Genomic DNA, 15,922 nt, shown 5'->3' with positions numbered 1-15,922 from the left:
TGCTTTTCAATGACAGAAATTCAAAATGAATTTTGAAAAATCAAGAAAATGTAACTGTTCCATAGGTATACCACAACCATACACTACTGAAATATTCCAACTCTTGCATTTCAAAGAAAGAAATTCAAAATGAACTTTGAAAAATCAAGAAAATGTAACTGTGACAAGGTAAACAACAACAGCACACTACTGAAATATTCCAACTCTTGCATTTCAATTAAAGAAATTCAAAATGAACATTGAAAAATCAAGATAATGTAACAGTGACAAGGTAAACCACAACCAAACACTACTGAAATATTCCCACTCTTGCATTTCAATGAAAGAAATTAAAAATGAACTTTGAAAAATCAGGAAAATGTAAATGTGACAAGGTAAACCACAACCAAACACTACTGAAATATTCCAACTCTTGCATTTCAACGAAAGAAATTCAAAATGAACTTTGAAAAATCAAGAATATTTAACTGTGACAATGTAAACCACAACGAAAATATTCTTAAATATTCCATCTCTTGCATTTCAACGATAGTAATTCATAATTAACTTTGAAAAATCAAGAAAATGTAACTGTGACAAGGTAAACCACAACGAAACACTACTGAAATATTCCAACCCTTGCATTTCAACGAAAGAAATTCAAAATGAACTTTGAAAAGTCATGAAAATCTAACTGTGACAAGGTAAATCACAACCAAACACTACTGAAATATTCCAACTCTTGCTTTTCAACGAAAGAAATTCAAAATGAACTTTGAAAAGTCAAGAAAATGTAACTGTGACAAGGTAAACCACAACCAAACACTACTGAAATATTCCAACTCTTGCATTTCAACGAAAGAAATTCAAAATGAACTTTGAAAAATCGAGAAAATGTAACTGTGACAAGGTAAACCACAACCAAACACTACTGAAATATACCAACTTGGATTTCAACGAAAGAAAATCAAAATGAACATTGAAAAATCAAGAAAATGTAAATGTGACAAGGTATAACATAAACATTCACTTATGAAATATTCCAACTCTTGCATTTCAACGAAAGAAATTCAAAATGAACTTTGAAAAATCCAGAAAATGTAACTGTGACAAGGTAAACCACAACCAAACACTACTGAAATATTCCAACTCTTGCATTTCAATGAAAGAAATTCAGAATGAAATTTGAAAAATCAAGAAAATGTAACTCTGACAAGGTAAACCACAACCAAACGCTACTGAAATAGTCCCACTATCGCATTTCAACGAAAGAAATTCAAAATGAACTTTGAAAAATCAAGAAAATGTAACTGTGACAAGGTAAACCACAACCAAACACGCCTGAAATATTCCAACTCTTGCATATCAACTAAATAAATTCAAATGAACTTTGAAAAATCAAGAAAATGTAACTGTGACAAGGTAAACCACAACCAAACACTACTGAAATATTCCAACTCTTGCATTTCAAGGAAAGAAATTCAAAATGAACTTTGAAAAATCAAGAAAATGTAACTGTGACAAGGTAAACTACAACAACACACAACTGAAATATTCCAACTCTTGCCTTTCAACGAAGGAAATTCAAAATGAACTTTGAAAAATCAAGAAAATGTAACTGTGACAAGGTAAACCACAACCAAACACTACTGAAATATTCCAACTCTTGCATTTCAACGAAAGAAATTCAAAATGAACTTTGAAAAATCAAGAAAATGTAACTGTGACAATGTAAACCACAACCAAACACTACTTACAGAGTAAATATCGTGCATATAATCTAAATACATTAAGAAATTAAATATAATTATAATTAAATAGAAGATTAGACTTGGTAAAAAACCAAAACACTATAAATAAATATTACAACTCTTTAATTTAAATAAAATAAATTCAAAATGAACTTTGAAAAATCAATAAACTGTATATGTGACAATGTAAACCACCATCAAACACTACTGAAATATTCCAACTCTTGCATTTCAACGAAAGAAATTCAAAATGAACTTTGAAAAATCAAGAAAATGTAACTGTGACAAGGTAAACCACAATCAAACACTACTGAAATATTCCAACTCTTGCATTTCAACGAAAGAAATTCAAAATGAACTTTGAAAAATCAAGAAAATGTAACTGTGACAAGGTAAACCACAACCAAACACTACTGAAATATTCCAACTCTTGCATTTCAACGAAAGAAATTCAAAATGAACTTTGAAAAATCAAGAAAATGTAACTTTGACAAGGTAAACCACAACCAAACACTACTGAAATATTCCAACTCTTGCATTTCAACGAAAGAAATTCAAAATGAACTTTGAAAAATCAAGAAAATGTAACTGTGACAAGGTAAACCACGACCAAACACTACTTAAATATTCCAACTATTGCATTTCAACGAAAGAAATTCAAAATGAACTTTGAAAAATTATTAAAATGTAACTATGACAAGGTAAACCACAACCAAACACTGCTGAAATATTTCAACTCTTGCATTTCAACGAAAGAAATTCAAAATGAACTTTGAAAAATCACGAAAATGTAACTGTGACAAGGTATAACATAACCAAGCACTACTGGAATATTCCAACTCTTGCATTTCAACGAATGAAATTCAAATTGAACTTTGAAAAATCAAGAAAATGTAACTGTGACAAGGTAAACCACAACCAAACACTACTGAAATATTCCAACTCTTGCATTTCAACGAAAGAAATTCAAAATGTAATTTGAAAAATCGAGATAATGTAACTGTGACAAGGTAAACCACAACCAAACACTACTGAAATATTCCAACTCTTTCATTTCAACGAAAGAAATTCAAAATGAACATTGAAGAATCAAGAAAATGTAACTGTGACAAGGTAAACCAGAACCAAACACTAGTGAACGCGGAAACCGCGAGATTTTAAAATATAGAAATACAAAATGAAATATGTAATAAGATGTTAATGTAACTGTGACAAGGTTAAACACAACAAAACACCACTGAAATATTCCAACTCTTGCATTTCAACGAAAGAAATTCAAAATGAACTTTGAAAAATCAGAAAAATGTAACTGTGATACGGTAAACCATAACCATACACTACTGAAATATTCCAACTCTTTCATTTCAAGTAATGCAATACAAAATGAACTTTTAAATATCATGAAAATGTAACTGTGACAAGGTAAACCACAACCAAACACTGCTGAAATATTCCAACTCTTGCATTTCAAAGAAAGAAATTCAAATGAAATTTGAAAAATCCAGAAAAGGTAACTGTGACAAGGTAAACCACAACCAAACACTACTGAAATATTCCAACTCTTGCATTTCAACGAAAGAAATTCAAAATGAACTTTGAAAAATCAAGAAAATGTAACTGTGACAAGGTAAACTACAACAACACACAACTGAAATATTCCAACTCTTGCCTTTCAACAAAGGAAATTCAAAATGAACTTTGAAAAATCAAGAAAATGTTAGTGTGACAAGGTAAACCACAAGCAAACACTACTAAAATATTCCAACTCTTTCATTTCAATGAAAGAAATTCAAAATGAACTTTGAAAAATCAAGAAAATGTAACTGTGACAAGGTAAACCACAACAAAACACTACTGAAATATTCAAACTCTTGCAATTCAACGAAAGAAATTCAAAATGAACTTTGAAAAATAAATAAAATGTAACTGTGAAAAGTTAAAACACAACCAAACACTTCTGAAATATTCCAACTCTTACATTTCAAAGAAAGAAATTCAAAATGAGTTTTGAAAAATCAAGAAAATGTAACTGTGACAAGGTAAACCATAACCAGACACTACTGAAATATTCCAACTCTTACATTTCAACGAAAGAAATTCAAATGAACTTTGAAAAATCAAGAAAATGTAACTGTGACAAGGTAAACCACAAGCAAACCCTACTGAAATATTTCAATTCTTGCTTTTCAACGAAAGAAATTCAAAGTGAACTTTGAAAAATCAAGAAAATGTAACTGTGACAAGGTAAACCACACCCAAACACTACTGAAATATTCCAACTCTTGCATTTCAACGAAAGAAATTCAAAATGAAATTTGAAAAATCAAGAAAATTTAACTTTGACAAGGTAAACCACAAGCAAACAGTACTTAAATATTCCAACTCTTGCATTTAAACAAAAGAAATTCAAAAGAACTTTGAAAAATCAAGAAAATGTAACTGTGACAAGGTAAACTACAAGCAAACACTACTGAAATATTCCACCTCTTGCTTTTAAACGAAAGAAATTCAATTGAACTTTTATAAATAAAGAGAATGTAACTGTGACAAGGTAAACCACAGCCAAACACTACTGAAATATTCCATCTCTTGCATTTCAACGAAAGAAATTCAAAAAGAACTTTAAAAATCAAGAAAATGTAACATTGACAAGGTAAACCACAAACAAACACTACTGAAATAATCCAACTCTTGCATTTCAACGAAAGCAATTCAAAATGAACTTTGAAAAATCAAGAAAATGTAACTGTGACAAGTTAAACCATAACCAAATGCTACTGAAATATTCCAACTCTTGCATTTCAATGAAAGAAATTCAAAATGAACTTTGAAAAATCAAGAAAATGTAACTTTCCATAGGTAAACCACAACCAAACACTACTGAAATATTCCGACTCTTGCATTTCAACGAAAGAAATTCAAAATGAACTTTGAAAAATCAAGAAAATGTAACTGTGACAAGGTAAACTACAACAACACACAACTGAAATATTCCAACTCTCGCCTTTCAACAAAGGAAATTCAATATGAACTTTGAAAAATCAAGAAAATGTAACAGTGACAAGGTAAACCACAACCAAACACTACTAAAATATTCCAACTCTTGCATTTCAATGAAAGAAATTCAAAATGAACTTTGAAAAATCAAGAAAATGTAACTGTGACAAGTTAAACAACAACCAAACACTACTGAAATATTACAACTCTAGCATTTCAACTAAAGAAATTCAAAATAAACTTTGAAAAATAAATAAAATGTAAATGTGACATGGTAAACCACAACCAAACACTTGTGAAATATTCCAACTCTTGCATTTCAAAGAAATAAATTCAAAATGAACTTTGAAAAATCAAGAAAATGTAACTGTGAAAAGGTAAACCATAACCAGACACTACTGAAATATTCCAACTCTTGCATTTCAACGAAAGAAATTCAAATGAACTTTGAAAAGTCAAGAAAATGTAACTGTGACAAGGTAAACCACAAGCAAACACTACTGAAATATTCCAACTCTTGCTTTTCAACGAAAGAAATTCAAATGAACTTTGAAAAGTCAAGAAAATGTAACTGTGACAAGGTAAACCACAGCCAAACACTACTGAAATATTCCAACTCTTGCATTTCAACGAAAGAAATTCAAAATTAACTTTGAAAAATCAATAAAATGTAACTTTGACAATGTAAAACACAACCAAACACTACTGAAATAGTCCAACTATTTCATTTCAACGAAAGAAAATAAAAATTAAATTTTAAAAATACAGAGAATGTAACTTTGACAAGGTAAACCAAAACAAAACACTACTGAAATATTACAACTCTTGCATTTCAACGAAATAAATTAAAAATGAACTTTGAAAAATCAAGATAATGTAACTGTGACAATGTAAAACAATACCAAACACTTCTGAAATATTCCAACTCTTGCATTTCAATGAAAGAAATTCAAAATGAACTTTTAAAAATCAAGAAAATGTAACTGTGACAAGGTAAACCATAACCAGACACTACTGAAATATTCAAACTCTTGATTTTAAACTAAATAATTTCAAATGAACTTTGAAAAATCAATAAAATGTAACTCTGACAAGGTAAACCACAAGCAAACACTACTGAAATATTCCAACTCTTGCATTTCAACTAAAGACATTCAAAATGAACTTTGAAAAAACAAGAAAATGTAACTTTGACAAGGTAAACCACAGCCAAACACTACTGAAATTTTCCAACTCTTGCATTTCAACAAAAGAAATTCACAATGAACTTTGAAAAATCAAGAAAATGTAACTGTGACAAGGTAAACCACAACCAAACACTACTGAAATATTCCAACTCTTGCATTTCAATGAAAGAAATTCAAAATGAACTTTGAAAAATCAAGAAAATGTAACTGTGACAAGGTAAACCACAACCAAACGCTACTTAAATATTCCAACTCTTGCATTTCAATGAAAGAAATTCAAAATGAACTTTGAAAAATCAAGAAAATGTAACTTTCCATAGGTAAACCACAACCAAACACTACTGAAATATTCCGACTCTTGCATTTCAAAGAAAGAAATTCAAAATGAACTTTGAAAAATCAAGAAAATTTAACTGTGACAAGGTAAACTACAACAACACATAACTGAAATATTCCAACTCTTGCATTTCAACAAACGAAATTCAAAATGAACTTTGAAAAATCAAGAAAATGTAACAGTGACAAGCTAAACCACAACCAAACACTACTAAAATATTCCAACTCTTGCATTTCAATGAAAGAAATTCAAAATGAACCTTGAAAAATCAAGAAAATGTAACTGTGACAAGGTAAACCACAACCAAACACTACTGAAATATTCCAACTCTTGCATTTCAACGAAAGAAATTCAAAATGAACTTTGAAAAATCAAAAAAATGTAACTGTGACAAGGTAAACCACAACGAAACACTACTGAAACATCCCAACTCTTGAATTTCAACGAAGGAAATTCAAAATGAACTTTGAAAAATCAGACCTTTGGAGGGGGAGGGGCCGGGGGGAGGGGTCGTTCTGTGTCTCAATGCACAAAAAAAGTATAAAAAATGGGGGAGGGAAGGGAGGAGGGGAGGGGAGGAGGAGGAGGTGGGGAGGAGGAGGAGGAGGAGGAGGGAGGAGGAGGAGGAGGAGGGAGGAGGAGGGGGAGGGGATGGGGGAGGGGAGGGCCTTTGGGGACCGGGGGGCCCTTTGGGGTCCGGGGGCCCTTTGAGGACCAGGGGAGGGCCTTTGAGGGTCTGAGGAGGGCGTTTGGGGGGTTGGGGCTCTATGGGAGCTTGGGGGACCTTTGAGTACCGGGGGCTTCCTTGGGGGTTGGGTAGGGGGAGTGGAAGCCTTTGGGGTTGTGGTAGAGGACCTCACAACACTGTTCAAATGGAACTTGTGTATTATAACGACCACAGAGTTTCACCCTCAAATTCTCTTCTAAAACCTTTCCTAAAATCTTCTTTTAAAATGTCTCTAACTGTTTCGCCGAAATAATCCCATAAAATGGATAAAACGGTTTCGCCCAAATAATCCCTAAACGTAATTTCAGCGTGTTCCTTTTGTTTGGCATCTCTGCGCTAACGCATTTCAAATTTCTAGGAAACCCTTTCCTACGTTAATCTCTTCATCTCATAAATTTTCCTAGCTTAACTATTAGGGTTTCGTTAGAATATCAATTTATCTCTCCGACTTAAAGCACCGTGAAGCCGTATTTAAAAATAGAATTTCTATCTCTTTAGACTCCCGCATAATTCCAAGATAACAAGTGATGTCAATTATAATTCCTGACACTAAAGATCAATGAAGCCCTATTTAAAAATAGAATATTAATTTTTCTCTCTGACCTAAAGAACGTTTATCCCTCAGACCTAAGATTAAAGAAGCCTTAATGTTTCTTAATTCTCCCCTTCGTGAATCAATAATTTCCCCTAGCGATTATGTAAATCAAGTTCACAGGTGCTACTCGTGACAGGACCACGTGGTTTATGGTTTTCCAAGTGAGAAAGTTACTGTTTTTCCAAGTGAGAAAATTCCTTTTTTTTCATTCTCAGTGAGAAAACAATAAACCACGTGGTCCTGTCACCATGTTTTTCAAATTCTCACTGACAAAAACCATAAAACATTCATAATTTGATGTTGACATCCGAGAAAAACATCAAATAAATCGACCAACACACATAACCATCCAAGAAAACATACATAAATGTGACAAAATTCCTGTTTTTCAAATTCTCATTGACAAAAACCATAAACCACGTGGTTCTCGTGCCAATATATGATGTTAAAAAAAGTTGTAGGTGGCAGCAGGGGTGGGCAATGGGGGTATAAGATAGCTTTCTACTTAAATCAGGTAGCGATTCCGTAAAATTTACGATGATCGCCTCCCTCCCAATAAAATGAGCCTCAGGACGCCCCTGACTGTAACTATTGACGAAAACATCTCTAAAGTTCACCAAGTGGTGTTAAACAACCGCCGAGTTAAAGTGAGAGAGATAGCTCAGGCAATGAAAATGTCCAAAGAATGTGTTTGTCACATATTAAATCAAGATGTCCGCGTGTTGGGTGCCACTTTTGCTAACGTTAGATCAAAAACGTGTTCGAATGAACATTTGCAATGCTCTGTTGGCGCAGTTTAGGTGCAATAAATCCGAGTTATGCGTCAATTAATTACAATAGATGAATCTTGGAAACTGCAAAGGGGGAACCGGCTCCAAAAAAAAAAAAAAAAAAAAAAAAAATCTTTTTTTCCGGCAGGAAAAGTGATGGCGACTGTTTTTTGGGACAGTCATGGAGTTATCCTAATCGATTTTCTTCAAATAGGGAAAGCCATTACAGGACAGTACTCCGCATCTTTACTTGACAGGCTGAAGGCAGAAATTGTGGATAAACGGCAGCATTAGAAGAAAATGAAAATCCTGTTTGCCAAGACAACACCCCGTCTTGCACCTCAACAGTTGCCATGGCGAAAATCCATGAATTACGAAAATCCCATTGGACTGCTTGATCATACACCTTATTCACCAGATCTAGCCCCAAGCGACTTATTTCTGTTCCCTCAACTAAAAAAGTCGCTCAGAGGACAAATATTGTTGTTAAATGAGGAGGGAATCACCTCTGTGAACAGTTATTTTTCAGAGAAGAACCCCAAGTACTATTTTGACGGATTAAAGCGATGGGAGCATCCCTGGGAGAAGTGTACAGTCACAAGGAGACTGTATAGAAAAATAAAAACAAGTTTTAAGATAAATATTCTTGAAACTTTTCAGACCATCCTCGTACATGAAAAATACTTTAGTTACACTTTAATACTTTAGCCATTAAAAATAGCTGAAATTTAGGATCAATACTGGATCTTCTTGGATTTCAACGTCCAGTTACGCTGCAGAGACGAATAACTTATATGGCGAGTTTATCTTCGAAAGAATATTCAGTGTGGGAAGGATGGTGGCAGACATGTTTGCAGGATTATTCGGGGGGGGGGGGGGGAAGCTAATAATAAAAACAAATTCGATAACTTGAACAAGAAATAACCCGAAAAAAATTTGGAATTTAAGGGAGGGGACCGGCAGTGAGCCCCTTCCTGCGTATGCCCCAGGATGATGGTGCCAATTATCGTAAAACTGGCCTTGCAAAGGTGCTTGTAGAATAGCTGATTACGGATGTTGTTCTTTCGTAAGTGTTTGATATCACATTTGAAAATTCAAAATTCAAGTCTAAAAAAAGTCGTAGCTGAAGAGTTTAAAAAGAGTATCTTAGGGGCACTTTTCTTTTTTATTTCTGACAAATTAGATCTTAAAGCAACACGGACATGAAAAAAATGCCCCCTGGATTCATCTTAAGTCTATTCATGCCTGAAAACCACTATTTTTTATAAAAAAAAAATTTCTATTTCAAAATTATGAAATATTTAGGGCAGTACCACATTTTTGCCAGCGTTATCAAGTTGAACCCTGAAAATAAGAAAGCGGAACAAATCAATTGAATTTGACAACGCTTTTTGTCGGCAAAAATTCAAACAGTAATAAGCTATTGATTCCTAAAGACAACTAAACCTTTTTAATCTGTTTGGTACCATGTGTTTTACCTTATTTATATATATATATATATATATATATATATATATATATATATATATATATATATATATATATATATATATATATATATATATATATATATATATATATATATATATATATATAATTCAAGCAATCCAATTGCAATGTCCGTGTCCTTTGTAAGCCTACTTTAAGTAAAGAAAATTTTCAACTGAATTGGATGAAAGTAAAGTGTCTTAGAGAAAAGTTCACCCCGATACAAACTATGTTAGTCATCTTGCAATTAAACACACTGTATTGATCGAGCAGCTTGGCACACAATCGAAGCAGTTGGTCATATCTTTGGCGCCAAATAGACCTGACGATGTCCTGATACAAGTACAAATGAGCAATCAAAAAATAAAAATAAATAAACAATGTTGTGAAAAGAATAGCAAATCACTTCTACCAATATGGCAGTTATGACCAGTATATTTGGACACGGGAATGTTTTGAAAGTTTCTCAAGCCGCTAATTACAGGAAAACGGAACAAAGATCAAAGTGTTGAAAATGTCTGTCAGTAGTGCACCAAACCTGTTTTTACCCATACGCGCCTGCCTAGGGTGGTGCTTCCAGGTTTCCCACCCTGTTTCCAGTTTTCCAGCTAGGCGCAGGGTTGCCACCGAGGTTACGTTCGTACTATTTTTGGTACGTTTTACGTTACGGTCCTAAAAACGTTACAGTTTTGTTACGTTTTTGAATTTATGTTACAATTATGTTACGCTTTTAAATAATGAACAAGTTTCACATTTTCTTAGTAATCTATTTTTCCCCCCTTGAAAAAAAATCTGCTGTTCCCATTTTATTTCCACTGACATGAGTATCGACATTCTCTCACATCGCGGTCATTTAGTCTTATCACACAATCACTCGGCTATTCGAATGAGAAAATACCCACTTCGCATACTAAGTTAAGAACATTCTCTCTCATGATGAGCATAAGATTATCATTTGCTTAGAGACAAGTGACAAAATTCAGTTAGTCACCAACTTTCATCAGTTGGGTTTGAACTTGAATTTATGTTCCGTGAGCAGTCATATTGAAATTATATTGAGAAGTAACAAACTGAAGCCAGGAAGGAAAATTTTTAATAAAAACAGGTAAATAATAGTAGAAGCTATTTTCTTTATAATTTCTTTTTAAATGTGATTATATTGGTATTATTCTGTGGGTAACAACCTCACCCCCCCCCCCCAAGGCCGTACCCAGGAGATTTTTTCTGAAGGTATTTTACTCAAAGATTTTTTAGGGGGGGGGGGTACACAAAAAACCTCAAAAAGCGCATACAAAATTTGTTTATATCCATTTTTGTTACGTTTTTACGAGTCAAACAAAAATTTGGGGGGTTCGAACCCCCCCCCCCTACTCCCCCTTCCCTCTCGGTACGGCCTTGTCTCCCCTTCTGATTGGTTGGACATAATATCTGATCATATACAAAATTTGTTTTTTTTACATGTGATTATGAACAACTGATATTAACAAAATATATGAAGCTGTAAAAATAACCCACTTTATGGTTATAACCAAGGCTATATCCAAGCATTGAGGAGGGGGGTGGGTTATTTGAGCGGGAATTTTTAATTTAACGCTAGAATTTTTCCAAGTATCGTGGTCACTTTTTTGACACTATACCCCCCTCCCATTCTGAGGTCCCATGCATAACTGTATAAATAAATTTCATCGTTGTGTCGAATCTTGTGATGACATTCTTTCTTGTAATATTCTTTCATTTTCTTTTATATTGTAAAGTAAGAATTTGATTGGTTGATTTTTTTATATATTCCTAGGGCTACATCCCGGACCATCAGGGGGTGGGTGTATTTTCAGAAAAGGGGTCATGATATTTGGAAATACTATAAAATAAAGAATTTAATGGTACTGCTTTTGTGTGTTTAGCGTGTTTTTTTTGTTTTTTTCAGAAAAGGACAATCACTAAATATTTGGCTTTAGAAAAAGACAACTGAACTAGTGCCCATTTTTATGAAGGAGATGAACAGTCTTGTATCAGTTAGAGTAGGCTTAAAGTTTGCTTAAAAACTGAGTCATAGGGACCACGTAGGTTGAGCTGGGGCCCCAACCTCCTAAAAAAGTAAATTTCTTTGAATTTCTCGGCATTTCTTTATTAAATTATAGGTTTTTTATTATCCCCCCCCTAATTTTTTTAATTAAATCATTTGCAATTCGTTTTTATTAACTCACTGATCTTTTTGTTCCATCTTCCATTTATTTCTTTGTACCACAATTTGTTTTTAATTTGTGAATTATTTTTCAACCACTCCCGAATGTTCAGTTACTTCCCACTTTTACCAGTATAGCACAAGGGTATGAGCACTTCCCGAGGCTGTGTTAACTAGGGTTTTAATCTTGGGCGAGACGCGATATTTTTTTTTTTAACTGGAAAATTAAAATTTGGAAATATTTTTTTTTCTAGAATCTGTAAACATAAGTGAAAATTACAGGCAAAAAATCGACTCGTTTTTGAATAATTGGATTTATTTTTAATTGTTTTCCTCAATTCATCGACTTTTTTCGTTTATGCATTTAAACCCTAGACAAATTTAGTGTTTATGTTATGTAAAACCCAACACTTTTTGTGCCCCTCGTGTTCATTTATATTCATATATTCTTGAGAAAAAAAATATCTGCTTTTTAGTTCATTTTGAAAATGAGTTTAATTTTTTTTTTTTACCTCTTTGTACGTGCCTGGACTTGTGAAACCCATCAAATCAGCTTTAGGCTAACATTCTTGAGGTTGAACTGTGTGGTTGAAGAAATAATCTTCTTTTATTTCTTACTTTCTTTTGGTTGGGAGTTATGATTCAAATTACAAACAGAAAAAAGGCATTTTATGTAAAATAACTGCTGTTTCGTATAGGAACTGAAGACAACGATTGAAATATTTTTTGTTCGATAAAGTAAAAACAAAACAAAAATTCTGTCACTCGGAATTCCTCGAATCTTCATGTTGGAGTGATGCAAATTTAAGGCTAGAGGAAGTGAGACTGAGAACGAGCCAATATAAAATTTTAGACGGGAAGGGAGCGATTAAAACTATTTTTTTGGATCTTTTTAAGAAGCTGGATTTATTAAGATCGTTTCTTATTGAAATTTAAGAATACAAAAAAATCTAGTTGGTTATCTTGTTTTCTGAAAAACTCTAAATTTTCCTGTGTTTATTGATTTGCCTTTTATCTTGTACGTATTACTCATCAACTTTTGGTTTAAAACATCAATAATGGCAATTAAAAACAACAACAACAAAATGAGTAAAATAGTAGCCTGAGGTTATATACACGCATCGAAGAGGGGAAGTGGAGGTGTCTTTTTGTTGTGCAGGTAAACCGGAAGCAGAACTTGCAGTTGAATAAATAGGAATTTCTTAAAGGTAAAGAAGCATAAATTGTTATTATTGTTTATTTTTTAGTTCGGTAGGGGACATAAGCCAAGCCTAGACCGGTGTTAAAAACTGAATGGTAGCAAAGTAAATAAAACAGTTCAGGAAAAAAATGATCTCTTAAAGACCGAAGCAAGCTTTAAACTTGTGTGGAATGCACTATAGTTGGGGGAAAATTAAAGAGAGGAGATGTCAAGCCTTTGAATGATTGGGAGTGGGGATGCTGAAGTCAAATAAAACCTGACACATCACTATTTTATCTCTAATACATCACATTATTCAAGAAAATTCGAAGGTAGTGTATGAATGCCAAACTAACTCATCATTAACGGCTTAAATCTTGGAGAAGGGAGGTCCATATTTTTCGACCCGTGCTAAAGAACAGGCAAAGTATGAAAGAGAACGGGGGTCATTGTGAAAGTAAATCGGTTTCCGAATGCCATTGGTCTGAGTAACCCACCGCATGTGCCCGTTCAAGTTCATCTCCAAACAGTTTAGTTAGAAAAATGCCAACTAATATTTAAGTGTTTCAAGGTTTATTGATTTTAATTTTTGCTGTCTAGTATTTACTGTTTAATCTTTTGAAATTCCTTAAAAAATTTTTAACGCGATCACTATTGGTTAACAATGGGAATTATTTTCGATATATTTCCTTGGAGACTCTTTTAATATAATATTGTTTGTTGCATGTTTGAAAATTTATACAATGTTATTTTTTTTCAAATAGACAAGAAAATTCTCTTGATAATGGATATACGAAAGTTTTTTGTGAAGTCAGATTCGGAATGTCTTCAATCAGGCTCATCAACGAAAACACCTATTTTTGGCCAGGCAGTGTAAAAAACTGGGAGAGTTTTAGATCTGGAGCCTAATTTAAAACTACAAGTCTGCCAGGAAGGGTCCTGGGGACATTCAACCCAAAATCCATCTACTTTACATCTATGTGCTAGTAAAGAAAATTTGGTTGTTGGGTGCAATCCAATCTGCGAAAGCCAAAATATGGAAATAGATAAGGAATTAAGATCATCTATAACGCGTCCATACAAAGAAGAAAGATTTTCGAAGAAACGGAGAGTGGTAGTTGAAAATAGAAAGTTTAGGGAGAAGTGGTTTGAGCATGAAGATCTTAAAGATTGGATTGAAAGGTGTCCTTTCAGTAAAAACGTTGCTTACTGTAAACATTGTCAGAAAAAAGTGTTTGGGGGTATGACTCATTTGCTTAGACATTCTGAAACTGTTTTTCACAAGAGAAATCACAAGAGCATGCACAATCAAATTAAAGTAGTAGAGAACAATGAACTAGTTGTAAATCCTAAATCAAAAGAACAGTTTTTGCTTAAAGATAAAGTTCTTAAGTTAGAACTCGCTCTTGCTGTATGGATAGCTTCAAGTAAACAAGATGTACGTATTATGGACACGTTACCTAACGTCCTTAAAGCTTACATTAGTGACTCTCCAACTGCTGAACTTTTTGGATGTGCAAGAACTAAAACCACCAGTTTAATCAAAAATGTGATTGCTCCTTTTGCCATCGAGAAACTCAGTGATAAGCTTAAAAGAGTGAAATTCTCCATTTTAGTCAATAAAAGTACTGACAGGACTGGATCTAAGTTTTTGGTAATTATTTTTCATTATTTTTGCTTTGATTTAGGTGAATTAAAAGAAGAGTTTCCTGCTCCACCCGAGGGTCACGACGCCAGTGCAAATGGTTTGAAGACACTTGTTAATGAAGTACTCAATGACCAATGCATTCCTTACTCAAATATAATTGGCTTTGCTTCGGACAATGCCAGTGTAATGTTAGGCAAACGGAACGGCCTGGCCACTTTAATTAAAAAACAATTTACCCTGGCTTGCCGTAATTGGTTGTGTTTGTCACTCGTTCTCGCTCTGCTCTTCAGTCGCCTGCAAAAAATTTCAATTTGACATTCTGCAATTCAGTCAAGACATCTATAATTACATTTCAGAAAGTGCAAAGCGACAAGCAGAGCTGAAAGAATTTCAGCATTTTCTACAGGCTGCAGAGCATCAATTGCTCTATCCATGTGCAACAAGATGGTTGGTGTTTGAATCAGTTGCCGACCGCTTGATTGAACAATGGGTGGTACTCACAGAGCTTTTTAAGATACCATTCTTAGAAGGAAAGGACATGAGTGCTGTAAATCTTTATTTGGGTTTGGTGAATCCAAAAGTAAAATTGTTTTATTTGTTTCTCAAATACGTTTTACCCATTTCTTAACGTCGACTTTCAGAGCGCGGACGTAAAAGTCCATAAATTAAAGTCTAGTGTTTCTTCTGTTCTTCAAGAAATAGGATCGAATTTCATTAGCGACAGTCAGCTGAGGCCTGGAAAAACTTGTCCATTTATAATGTATTTTTCAGATCCTCGAAATTTCAGGAGTATACATGATACGCATTTTGGTGAAGAATTTCAACTATACGAGCTTGAAAGCATCGAAAAGGGTGCGATCGAGGAGCGCCAAGTGCAACAGGTAAAAAAAAGCTTTTTAGCTTTTTATATCAAGCTACAGTCACAGATACAATTGCGAATAAACCCAAAAGACCCTTTATTGGATCTAGTTCAAAGTCTATCTCCAAGTGTAGCAAATTCCGGGCAAGTGAAGTCAATTGTCCCTTTGTTTAATATGTTTAAAGAATGCTTTCCTCATTTTGACCTTTAGACGCTAAACAC

At 33.5% G+C, this 15,922-nt stretch overlaps 2 protein-coding genes across 4 annotated transcripts in view; one reads left to right on the top strand and one right to left on the bottom strand.

The window, feature by feature from the left end:
* Nucleotides 1-15,922, bottom strand: part of LOC148951632 (serine/threonine-protein kinase SIK3-like) — a 202,633-nt gene that overhangs the window by 110,804 nt on the left and 75,907 nt on the right. The gene's annotated exons all lie outside the window — the stretch shown is intronic.
* Nucleotides 10,836-15,922, top strand: part of LOC148951633 (crustapain-like) — a 29,483-nt gene continuing 24,396 nt past the window's right edge. The window contains exon 1 of the mRNA XM_089090394.1: nucleotides 10,836-10,936. The gene's annotated coding sequence lies outside the window, so the exon portion shown is untranslated. The remainder of the gene's footprint in view (nucleotides 10,937-15,922) is intronic.

Source organism: Artemia sp. Qi Xiang Cuo, chromosome 6, assembly GCF_049724085.1.
Source record: "Artemia sp. Qi Xiang Cuo chromosome 6, ASM4972408v1, whole genome shotgun sequence".
Taxonomy (NCBI): domain Eukaryota; kingdom Metazoa; phylum Arthropoda; class Branchiopoda; order Anostraca; family Artemiidae; genus Artemia; species Artemia sp. Qi Xiang Cuo.
Note: the sequence above shows the minus strand (reverse complement) of the source record. Positions and strands in the feature narration are given on the sequence as shown.